Raw genomic sequence first — 12,270 nt, forward strand, 5'->3', positions numbered from 1 at the left:
ATATTTTATAGTTTTCAGTGTACAGACTGTTTTAACACCATGTTAAATTTATTATCAAATATTGTTATTTTCTTCACGTTATTGGAAATGAGATTATTATCTTAATTTTATTTTTTCCAGTAGTTCCTTTTTAGTGTATAAAAATGCAACTTATTTTTGATTTTGATTTTGTATCCTGAAACTTTACTAAATGTTCTTATTAGTTCTAACAGTGTTTTGGTGGAGTCTTTGTGTTTTCTTTCTATAACATCATATCATCTACAGAGACAATTTTACTTTTTTCTTTCCTGTTTGGATGACTTTTATTTCTTTCTCTTGCTTATTTGTATGGCTAGAACTTCCAGTACCATGATAAATAGAAGTGATGAGAGTGGGCATCCTTGTCGTGTTCCTGATCTTAGAGGAAACGCTGTCTGCTTTTTGCTATTAGGAATAATGTTATCTGAGGCTTTCTCATATGGCTTTCATCATATTGAGGGACATTTCATTTACTATCAATTTGTTGAGATTTTTTATCGTGAAAGGATGTTAAAGTTTTGCAAATGCTTTAAATGCACCTATTGAGATGATCACGTGATTTTAATTTTCATTGTGTTGAATGTGGTGTATCCATTGATTGATTTGTATATGTTAAAATAACATAGCATCCAAGTGATAAATTCCCCATGATTGTGATATATAATATTTTGATTTGTTGATAAACTCGGTTTTCTATAATTTTTGAAGATTTTTGCATGTGTGCTCATCAGAGATATTGTTCTACAGTTTTCTTTATTGTTTGTTGCCTTTGTCTGGCTTTGGTATCAAGGTGATGCTTGTCTTATAAAATAATTTTGAAGCATTCTGTATATTTTTATGTTTCCTTCAAAAATTTTTTTTTTGAGACAGAGCCTCAAGCTATGCCCCTGGGTAGAGTGCCGTGGCATTCCAGCTCACAGTAATCTCTAACTCCTGGGCTCAAGCAAGTCTCCTGCCTCAGCCTCCCAAGTAGCTGAGACTACAGGCGCCTGCCACAACGCCTGGCTATTTTTTGGTTGCAGCCATCATTGTTGTTTTGGCAGGCCCAGGCTGGATTCGAACCCGCCACCTTAGATGTATGTGTCTGGCGCCTTAGCCACTTGAGCCACAGGCGCTGAGCCTTATTTTTATGTTTTGAAAGACTTTGAGAAGGATTTGTTTTAGTTCTTTTAGTGTTTGGTGGAAGTCAGCCATGAAATAAATCCATTTATGGACTTGTTGTTGTTGTGACTGTTGTAGAGAGATTTTTAAATTATTTTTCAAACTCCTTATGTGTTATTGGTCTGATCATATCTTCTACCTCATTATTCAGCCTTTGTGAGTTATATGCATTTAGCAACTTATCCGTTTTGTGTAAGTTATCCAATTTGTTAGTATATAGTTGCTCAGTGTAGTTTCTAATGATCCTTTGTAGTATTTTCTGGTTATCAGTTGTAATGTCTCCTCTTTCTTTTCTGATTTTATTTAATAAAGTCTTTTGGCTTTTATCTTAGCCCAGCCAAAGTTTTGTCAATATTCTTTATGGTTTAAAATAACTTTAATTTCATTGATATTTTCTATTTTTTCTATTTCAGCTCTGTTTTATATTTCATTTCTTCAACAAAATGTGGGCTTAGCTGGTTCTTTATTTTCTAGTTTCTTGAATTATAAAGTTATGTTGTTAATTTGAGATTTTTTTTTTAAATGTAGATGTTTCTCCCTGTAAAATTTCCTCTTAGTACTGCTTTTGCTACATTTCCTAAGTTTGGGCATGTTGTATTTTCAGTTTTATTTGTCTTAATATATGTTTTAAATATCGCTATTGATTTCTTATTTGACTTATTGGTTTTCAGAAGCATTTTGTTTAATTTTTACATGTTAATGTATTTTCCAAGATTTCTGATGATATTTATTTTTAGTTTAATACTATTGTGGTCCGAAAAAATACTTGATTTTTACTATTTAAATTTTCTCAAAATTCTTAAAACTTGTAACCTAACATGTGACCTATCCTAGTGAATATTCTGTGTGCACTTGAGAAGAATGTGTATTCTTCCTCTTTTGGGTAAAACATTTTGTATCTGCCTGTTAGGTCCATTTGGTCTGACGTAAAGTTTAAGTACAATATTTTCTTATTGATTTTATGTCTAGATGATCTATACATTGTTGAAAGTTGGCTATTGAACTCTTTTTCTATCATTCCACTGCTGTCTATTTCTGACTTCATGTGTATTAATATTTGCTTAATACTTTTAGCTATTATAATTTTGTGCATATATATTGACAATTGTTACATCTTCTTGATAAACTGATCCCTTTATCATCATATTATGACATTATTCATATATTGATACAGTTTTTAACTTAACTTGAAGCCTATTTTCTATAAGTATAGCTCCTCTGCTTTTGTTTTTATGATTTCTATTTACATGAAATATCTTTTTACATGTTTTCACTTTTAGCCTATGTGTTTCCTTAAAGCTGAAATGAGTCTCTTGTAGGTACTATATAGTTGTATCTTTCTTTCATTTAGTTTTTTGTCTAGCTACTTTATTTCTATTGATTACACATTTACATGTAAATTATTTACATTTAAATTGCAGATTAGTGAGGACTTACTACCCATATCTTGTTAATTGTTTTCTGGCTATTTGTATTTATTTTGTTCCTATATTTTTCTCTTGTTATCATCCTTTGTTGTTTGATTTTTCTCTTTTGTGCATGTAAAGTAGGTTTTAGTTTTGGGGTTACCCTGAAGCTTACATAAGCCATGTTATAGTTACAAGAATCTAAGTTCTTTCCAATTTTTCTCATGTTCAGATACACATAAAAAATTTACCATCTTAAAAAAAATTACCATCTTAACTATATCTAATGCCACAGTTCAGTGGTGTTAAATGAATTCACACTATTTTTCAACCATGACCAGCATCATTCTCCACAACTCTTCATCTTATAAAACTGAAACTTTACAGTCATTTTGTAAATTTTTTTTGTTGTTGCAGTTGTGGCTGGGGCTGGGTTCGAACCCACCACCCTCAGTATATGGGACCAGTGCCCTACTTCCTGAGCCACAGGCACTGCCCAAACTTTACACTCACAGTTTGATGAAAACATATCAAATTGTATGTAAAAAACAGCACATTGTACCCCATGATTGCATTAATGTACCCAGCAATGATTTAATAAAAAAAAATAACTCTCCATGACTCTTCTGCAGGCTATGGCAACTACCATGTATGATTTTTACCACTCTAATTATCTCATGTAAGGGAAATCAGAGAGTATTTGTCCTTTCATGAAGGGCTTATTTTACTTACCCTAGTATCCTTGAAGCTCATTCATGTTGTAGCATCTGTTAGAATTTCCTTCCTTTATAAAGCTGAAGAGTATGCCATTGTAAATATATGCCAAATTGTGCTTATCCATTTGTCTATCAATGGATATTTGGGCTGCTTCAACATTTCAGCTATTTTTGAATAATGATGCTGTGAACATAGACGTCAAAGTATCTTTTTGAGACCCTATTTTCAATTATTTGGGGTAAATACTCAGGATTAGAATGATCATATGGTGATCTTATCTGTAATTTTGGAAGAATCAATGCACTATTCACCCAGTGGCAGTGCCATTTTATACTATCACTGTCAATGTGGTTCCAATTTTCAATTTTTCCAGATCTTCACCAACCAACATTTGCTATTTTCTGTATTTTTCTTTTTTTTTCTTTAGAAGTCATCATAATGGATATGAGGTCTTATGTCATTGTAGTTTTGATTTGCATTTCTCTATTGATTAATGTTGAGAATCTTTTCATATACTTATTGGCCAGTTGTATATCTCCTTTTGAGAGGTGTATATTCAAATTCTTTCTCAATTTTTAATGGAATTGTGTACTTTTTTTGTTATTGAGCTTTATGAGTTATCTATATATTCTGAATATCAATCCCTTAACACATATATGATTTAACAGTATGTTCTCCCCTTCTATGGATTGGCTTTTCACTCTGTTGATATTGTCTTTTTGATGAAAAATGGTTTACTTTATATAAAGTTCAATGTGTTTATTTTTTTCTTATCTGTACCTTTGTATGTATGAATGTATGTATGATGAAAAATGTGTTACTTTACATAAAGTTCAATGTATCTAATTTTTTTCTTATCTGTACCTTTGTATTTATGAATGAATGTATGTAATTATTTTTAACGCAGACTAGAGTTAAACAGAGATCTTGTCTGTGTCTTTGGTGTCATTTCCAAGAAATGATTGGCAAGTCCAAAATCATGAGTATTTCACCTTATATTTTCTGCTAAGCAGGTTGTAGTCTTAAGTCTTACATTTCAGTATTTTATCCATTTTATGTTAATTTTTATATGTATTAGATAAGGGTCTAACTTTACTTTTTTGCATGTGGATGTATAGTTTTCCCAGCAGTTGTGGAAACAGTGTCCTTTCCATATTGACTAGTCTTAGGGTACTTTGCAAGATTATTTGGCCATATGTGGGAGAGTTTATATCTGGAATCTTAATTCTATTCCATTGGTCTGTGTGTCTGTCTGTCTTTATGCTAGTAAACAAAGTTTTGGATTGTTGTAGCTAGTAGAAAGTTTTGAAATCAGAACATGTTAGTCCTCTGTATTTGTTATTCATTTTTAAGATTGTTTTTGCTATTCATGCTCCCTTGATCCTACATTTTTTTAGATGAGATCATGTGTGTTCAGGGTGGTATGGCCATAGACTCCACATAATTTTAGGATGAGTTGTCCTACTTCTGAAAAAAATCCCAAAAAGATAAAAAAATGAGATTTTATTTTTTTTCCATAATAGTACTATATATTTTTAAGTTTTGGATTAGTTTAGGGGTATAAACAGACTCCATAGTTTGCATTTGTAAAGTTGAAGTCTGATTTGTAGGTGTGTTCTACACTCAGGTAGTGTCCCGTATACTTGTATAACCTACCCATTGGATGATAACTTACTCAATTTCCCCTCCCTCACTTGAATTCATTGAATTTTTCTTTCACATGAACATTTAGGGGTTTATCTGCTAGTTCTGATTTAGTACTGGATAGTCAATGTCTGCCTTGGGGGCTGTGGAGATCCTTAAAGGCTACTGGAGCCCTTCACAGAGGATCATGATGATCATGATGGCATCTGTTTCATGGCTGATATGGATAGCCCACAACATTATTATTTGTTCCTAGCCATCTCCAGATATGACTGCTAAGCCAGTCCCTAATGATCCTTTCTGTTCAGTCATTCTCTTATTTTTTCCCACTGTGGTGCTGTACATTCTCTATTGGACTCTCAAACCTTTCCAGGGTTATTTTCATTTGTGAATAGCTGTCTACTTGTTGTTTTTTATGGAGGAAAGAAGGCTAGTATTTCCTACATTGCCATCTTGATAACATCATTTCTGTCTATATATGTCAAATTCTATCTTCTTTTAACTCTTGATTCTTTACAGATAACAATTATTGAACTATACTACATTGACCATGTGTGTGCCAGATATTTATTATACACTAAGTATTTGTATTTAAAAGAGAAGCTCCTGTTCTCCAGGAACTCGAAGTATATTATGGAAAGTATTTACCAATTTCCAATATATTGTAGGAAGTTCAGCAGTAGAAATTTGTGCAAGTAACAGGACAGGGAAATAATATTTCTTCCCAGGACAGAAGGAAATTTTAGGGAAAAAAAAGAAAAACTATTAGATGTAATTGAAATAAAAATTATCCAGGCAGAATAGTGCAAAAATGGCATTCTAGAGAGAACAACATGAACAAACATATGGAACCAAGCCAGTAGTACTTTGAAAAAATATACACACATGTAAGCATTCTGATAATTATGGACAATAAAGTACATAAGTAGAGAGAGCTTCAGAGAGGTAAAAAAAAAAAAAAACCCAGATATTTGTGAGGTCTGATTATTAGTGTCTGCTAAGATTATTACATTCTCTTCTATAAATAATGGAGAATCATTGAAGATTTTCTATTATGGCAGTAACATGCTCAAATTTGCCTTGAGAAAGGTCAATGAAGAGACTAAAAAGGGCCTGGTTTAAGACGAGTTAGAGGAATCATTAAGAGAGCTGAAGCAATGAATGAGAGAGCATAATATTCAACATTTTTATAGTGTAATAACAACTATTTTCATTTCATGTGAATCTGTGAAATAACTGAGTCCTAGTGCTGGTTTTTCTCTTTCAACTTTTATCATAATTTTTCATAGGTGCACATCAGAATGAAATCTAACTTGCTTATTTTCTATTCCCAGGCATCTAGTTTGCCGTCTAATGCTCTTTGGTGTATATGACATCACACTAGTTCCATTTCCACCCATCTTCTGAATTCAACAGGCAGAAACCAAGAAAATCAATGCCCCATTTGTTTACTCAGGATTGTAATATGGTGATTTTAATACAAAAACATTTTACTTCATTGACTCTACTGATCTTTTACATTTATTCATTTTTTAAAAGCTTTGCATTTAAAAATTCTTATTTTCCTCTTCTAGACTCATCTCGTAGTGAAAGACTGACTGTATGGTGCTTTCTAGCAGCTTGCAGATAAAAAACAAGGCACAGCTTGAGTCCCCAAGTGAAGCAGTTCTCTGAAGATCTAAAGAGGCTTAACACTATTTGGAGGACCAGATAATAAGGGTATGAGAAAACAAGATGCTTTCTATGAATTTAACACCAGGTGCTAAACACTCACACTAACTGTAATAGCTGCTGCAATACTCACATTAACTTTTCTATGTTCAAAGGGCTTTATTACCTAAGGAGAGTTGCTAACCTACTTCTACTCCTGCCTGTCTATTATCATTCCTCACCACTCGGTCTAAATGGCATCAAGACTGATTTTCATTGATACAGATTCCACTGATGCATAAGAGAAAGTTAACAAACAAGAACGCTCATCTTTTGTTTTTATAAGTTAGAAGTCCTTAGCATTGCTTTATTGTTACTTGGACTGCATCAATGATTTATCGACCTGTATGTGAGTCTTGGTTCACTATCACACCTATTCCCTTTCTAGTTTTGCTCTTATCCTCCACAAACATTCAGAAACTCAGATCTTCTCATCTCCTCTTTCTCAGAATATCTTTCTGCTCTGGTCATCAAACAAGGCTAAAACTGGGCCCAGTCTTGTCTATAAACCAATCTTGGTCAACTCAGCCCACTTCGGTTTAAATCAATCCTTAGAGAGTATATTCTATTTAATATATGCTGAGCCTGCCTGTATCCTACTGTGTGCAGCAGTTGTACTAGGCATTTGAAAACATTATTCTCATTTAATCCTCAAAACAACAATGTAAGGAAGATTCTATTATGGTATCTATCCTATAATTCAAAATATTACTATTTTTAAAAAAGGGAAAATTAGGAAGACAATAATTTGACCCCATTTATATATTTATATGCCATATTAATTATGTGTGTATGTACTACTTGTTCTATGTTTTCTTCCCCCTTTTCTTCTTGATTTAAGCACAATTGAGCATTTTAATTAAGCATTTTTATAATTACATTTTATCTCACATTACTAATACCTCTTTTTCTAATAATTTAAGTAGTAAATATAGGTACTACTGCACATGCATTTTTTTTTAATAAGTCTCATTTCTCCCTATAAGCACCTATTCCTTTTAGGTTTTTGTGAATTTCTTTGGCCTGCAGCTTAATTCTAAGAAAAGTTTAATGAATTTCATTAAGTAGCAGTTTTTCTAGCTTGAAAAGTTGAAGTAATGTTCACTCAACTTCTTTAGATCTCTGAGCTGAAAATAGAAACCACAATGCATTTTTTATAATAAAAAAATTGTTGGTAGAAAGAGGAAAATAGATTTTATTTTTAAATATATATTTGCAAATAACTTATTGAAACTATTTGACAAATATGAACTCTGAAATTTAAAAATGACTTCCTTTCAATTAAACTAGAAATTATGTTATAAATTATAATTATATACCTCATGCTTACTGATAAAATCAGTGTCTGATTTATGAAAATATTAAATGCATATTATTCTGACCACATTTTGATAGAAATGGTATAAGTTTCAAAGTTATTACTAATCATATCTTTCATTACAAACATATAACCAATAAATGCACACACAATATATGCCATAAATAAATAAGATACCACTGATTACTTCCTGAAGGTCAATCCCTTATACAGCTCAGTACTCACTAAGTTAATTGTCAGCTTATGAGAATTATATAGAGAGTCAACCAAACTCTCCCTGGTGACTCTTTCCTCTCATTTTCAAAAACTGTAAACATTCTTCATAGAATGCCCTTTCTTTTCCTTCTTATAAGGAGCAGTGTAGATACTAATGTCTCTATATGTCTTTCTTCATAGTTCCATTTCAGAAATATTGTTCCCTTATTGTACTCTCCAAACATTTTTTCTAAATTCTTATGACAAATTTATTTATGAATCCTCACAGTACCTGGAAGCAAGCAAACAAATAATTTCAATGAGAAATTAATGTGTGTCTCATATGTGTATATGTACATATACATATGCATGTATATGTGTGTGTATTCATTTCTGAAGAATGGTACAAGGGACATAAAGTAGCTCCTCTGAAAATTTCAACTGTAGGTGAGATGTCACCTACAGAATTAAAAACCTATTTTATGTCAACAACTAATCAACTGGAGATCCATTGGGAAAATAAATTATAAAACCTCAATAATATAATACACTTTGCATTCATCATACATGACGTTATGTGTCATGATATGATTTACATTCTTACTAACTGGTATAGAAACTTGTATATTTCTTAGAATTTGTTTTAAAAAAACCTGATTATAAAATAGTATATATAATACTTTCAAAGAGGAGGGGGAAAGGAGGGGAGAGAGGAGGGTGGATAGAGGGAGGGTAAACAATGGAACCACACCTATGCTACATATTGTAAGGGTACATGTCAAATCTATTAAATGTAGAGTATAAGTGTCTTAGCATAATAATTAAGTAAGGTGAAGGCTATGTTAACCAGTTTGATGTAAGCATTCAAAATTGTATATAAAATCAGCACATTGTACCCCATAAATGCTTCAATGTATACAGTTCGGATTAAATAAATAAATAAATAGAAAAGTCCTACAGTGAAAAAAAATGGGCTTTTAAATAGAGAAGCAGTGGGGTTAATCATCCCTTCACTAAGTAAATCTTTTATAATAAATTTCCATCCTTGAAGTCCCTGTTTTATATATACATTAGACCATATTAATTAGTTTAGCCCAATTTGTGAAGTCAATTCATAGGTGCCAAGTACTTAATTTGTTTAATTTAATTTTTATTCCAGAATATTACAAATGTACAAAAGTTTGGGTTATATGAATGGCATTTGTACAGTTTACATCAAAGTTATAAATGTGCCCTTCACTCAGATAGTGTGCATTTTATGCCTAAGGTGTGAATTTACTCATCCCCTCTGCTGCTTCACCACCTGCTTGATGTCCATGGAGTTTTATTTCCATATGTGCACGTAAAGGTTGATGAATTAGTTCCAGTTTAATAGTGAGTACGTGTGATGCTTATTTATTCTTTCTTTTGATACTTAGATTAGAAGAATGATCTCAAATTCCATGCGGGTTGTTACAATAGGTATTAGTTCACAATTATTTTTATGGCTGATTAGTACTCTAATGGTATACAAATACCACATTTTATTAATACACTCATGTATTGATAGGCACTTGGATTGTTTCCATATCTTTGCAATTATAAATTGTGCTATTATAAATACTCAAAAATAATGTCTTTGACAAACTATCTTTTTTTTTCTCTTTGGGTAAATACCTAGTAGTGGGATTGTTGGACCAAATGGTAGGCCTACTTTTTAAAAAATTTCAGATTAATATAATTAAGCTGCACTGCTTGCTTTTGTTAAGTAAACTCCAAGTGGAAATTGAGCCCCTGAACCAGGAAGTGTGCCCTATACCTGTAAATTCTACCAGATAAGTGAGATCTTACCACAGTCTGTCCCCTTTCCCTGCCCATAACCCTTCCCCCTTCTTGAATTTAACGAAAAATTTTTCCTCATGCAGGTCTGTAATTGTTCATCTATTAGTTTCATATTAATATTGAGTATACTGGATGCTTGCCTTTCCATTCTGGTGATACTTTACTTAGGAGGGTATTCTTATAGTCCTTCCAGGTAAATACAAAAGATGTGAAGTCTCCATTTTTCTTTGGTTGAATAGTATTACATGGTATACATATACCATAGTTTATTTATTCACTCATGGGTTGATGGGCACTTGCATTGGTTCCACATCTTTGGGATTATGAATTGACCTTCTACAAACATTCAGAGGCAAATGTCCTCGTGGTAATTTTTTTTTCTTGTGGGTGAATATCTAATAATGGGATTGCAGAATCAAATGGAAGTTGCATTTTTAACTCCTTGAATATTCTCCATACTTCTTTCCGAACAGATTGTATTTGTTTGCAATCCTGCCAACAGTATATAAGTGTTCCCTTCTCTCTGCACTGATGCTAGACTGTGCAAGTTTGGGACTTTGTGATGTGGACTATTCCCACTGGGTTAAGTGATATCTTAAGGGGGTTTTGATGACCATTTTTCTGATAATTATGGATGATAAGCATTATGTCATGAGTTTGGAGCCACTTATCTGTCTTCATGGAAGAAGGACCTGCTCATGTTTCTTCCCGAGTGATAAATGGAGTTATTTGCTCTTTTCTTGCTAATTAGTTTACATTCTCAATAGATTCTTATTATTAGTCCTCTGCTGGATTTGTAGCATGCAAATGCCTCCCTTTTCCCATTCTGAAGGTTGCCTATTTGCTTTAGATTTTGTGCATTTAGTGGTGCAGAAGTGACTTACTTGACCATGTCCCAGTCATTTTCTTTTTTTGGTATTCCCACTGTCATTGGGTTTTCATAATCTTTTCCCAGACCAAGATTGTCAAGAGTTTTTCTGAGGATGGCCGACAGGAGCCAGCCTCCTCAGAAGCTCTAGTCCAGAGGGAAGGATAATGTCCGGAAAATAACCAGTGAAGTTGAAGACTGGAAGCCCAGGTGAGAGAGAAGACTGATATCTGCAGGACATCTCTGCTGAGGCAAGTTGAGACTCCTAGAAAGCAATCTACAGGTACATAATGCATTCCAAAGGAAAAGTGTCCATCCGCTCCCCTAAGAAAGTTGTTTTTTTCTCTTTGTTTCTTCTTCATCTGTTTCTGTAAGTTTTCTACAAGTGAACAGTGAACTGAGGACCTATTATCTCACTCCATGTGTGAGAGCTAGAAGGGGAGTCTACTCCCCTAGAGGGACCCGGCTGAGATTCCAAACACTCTCTCGCCAGGCAGATAAACTGAGCAAATGTTTTCACTGCCATTTTGAATTTGCAGTCCACCCTTCCCCCCGTGCCTACACAGACAGTGAGGGAAGGCCCAAGAGCAGCATCATCCACCCATGCAGGACCAAGTGCCAGCCCTGCAGCTGGAGACCTGCTAGAGCCACATGCATTCCCCGGGCGATGATCCCTGTTCCCATGGCCCGAGACCTGCTAGAGCTGCGCACGTTCCATGGGCAGCAGCCGAGATGCCCATTCCAGGCACCTGTGTGGATGGCCCCAGAACTGCTTACTAGAGCCATGCATGTCCCATGGGTGGCAGCAGAGATCCCTGCTCCAGGCACCCACAAAGGGAAGGCCCAGAACTGCCTTCTAGAGCCACACACATCCCACCAGCAGCAGCAGAGTTCCCTGCTCTAGGCATCTGCACCAGATGGTCCCAGAACTGCCAGACCTTTGCTCTCCCGGCACCCCATGCCGGTGGCCTGAGAACTACAAGAGGATGGTCAGTAGAGAGGTAACCACACTAGAATGGTGGTACCCCAAGGCGAAGAGCAACAGCTGCAGCAGTGGAAACAATAGGGCTCACACCCCTGAGGCTCTTCCAGAAAGACACACTCTGCCTCTCTGGGCAAACAGAGGAAACCAGCATCTTCTCTGGTGGCAGCCACTGACTGAATGGTTCTGGTATGGACTCCAAATGGTGTAATTTCAGCATGGGGTGAAATCAGCAGAAAAACTCTGGTAACTTGAGTAACCAGAGTAGATCGGCTCCCCCAACAAAGGACGGGGCAGATACAATTGAAGATCTCATCCATAAACAGATGGCTAAGATGTCAGAACTCGATTTAAGAATCTGGAGAGCAGGCTCGGCACCTGTGGCTCAAGTGGCTAAAGCGCCAGCCACATACACCTAAGGTGGTGGGTT

This window comes from Otolemur garnettii, unplaced genomic scaffold (genome assembly GCF_000181295.1).
Source record: "Otolemur garnettii isolate 467f Iridium unplaced genomic scaffold, OtoGar3 scaffold00110, whole genome shotgun sequence".
In the NCBI taxonomy this organism is placed as follows: domain Eukaryota; kingdom Metazoa; phylum Chordata; class Mammalia; order Primates; family Galagidae; genus Otolemur; species Otolemur garnettii.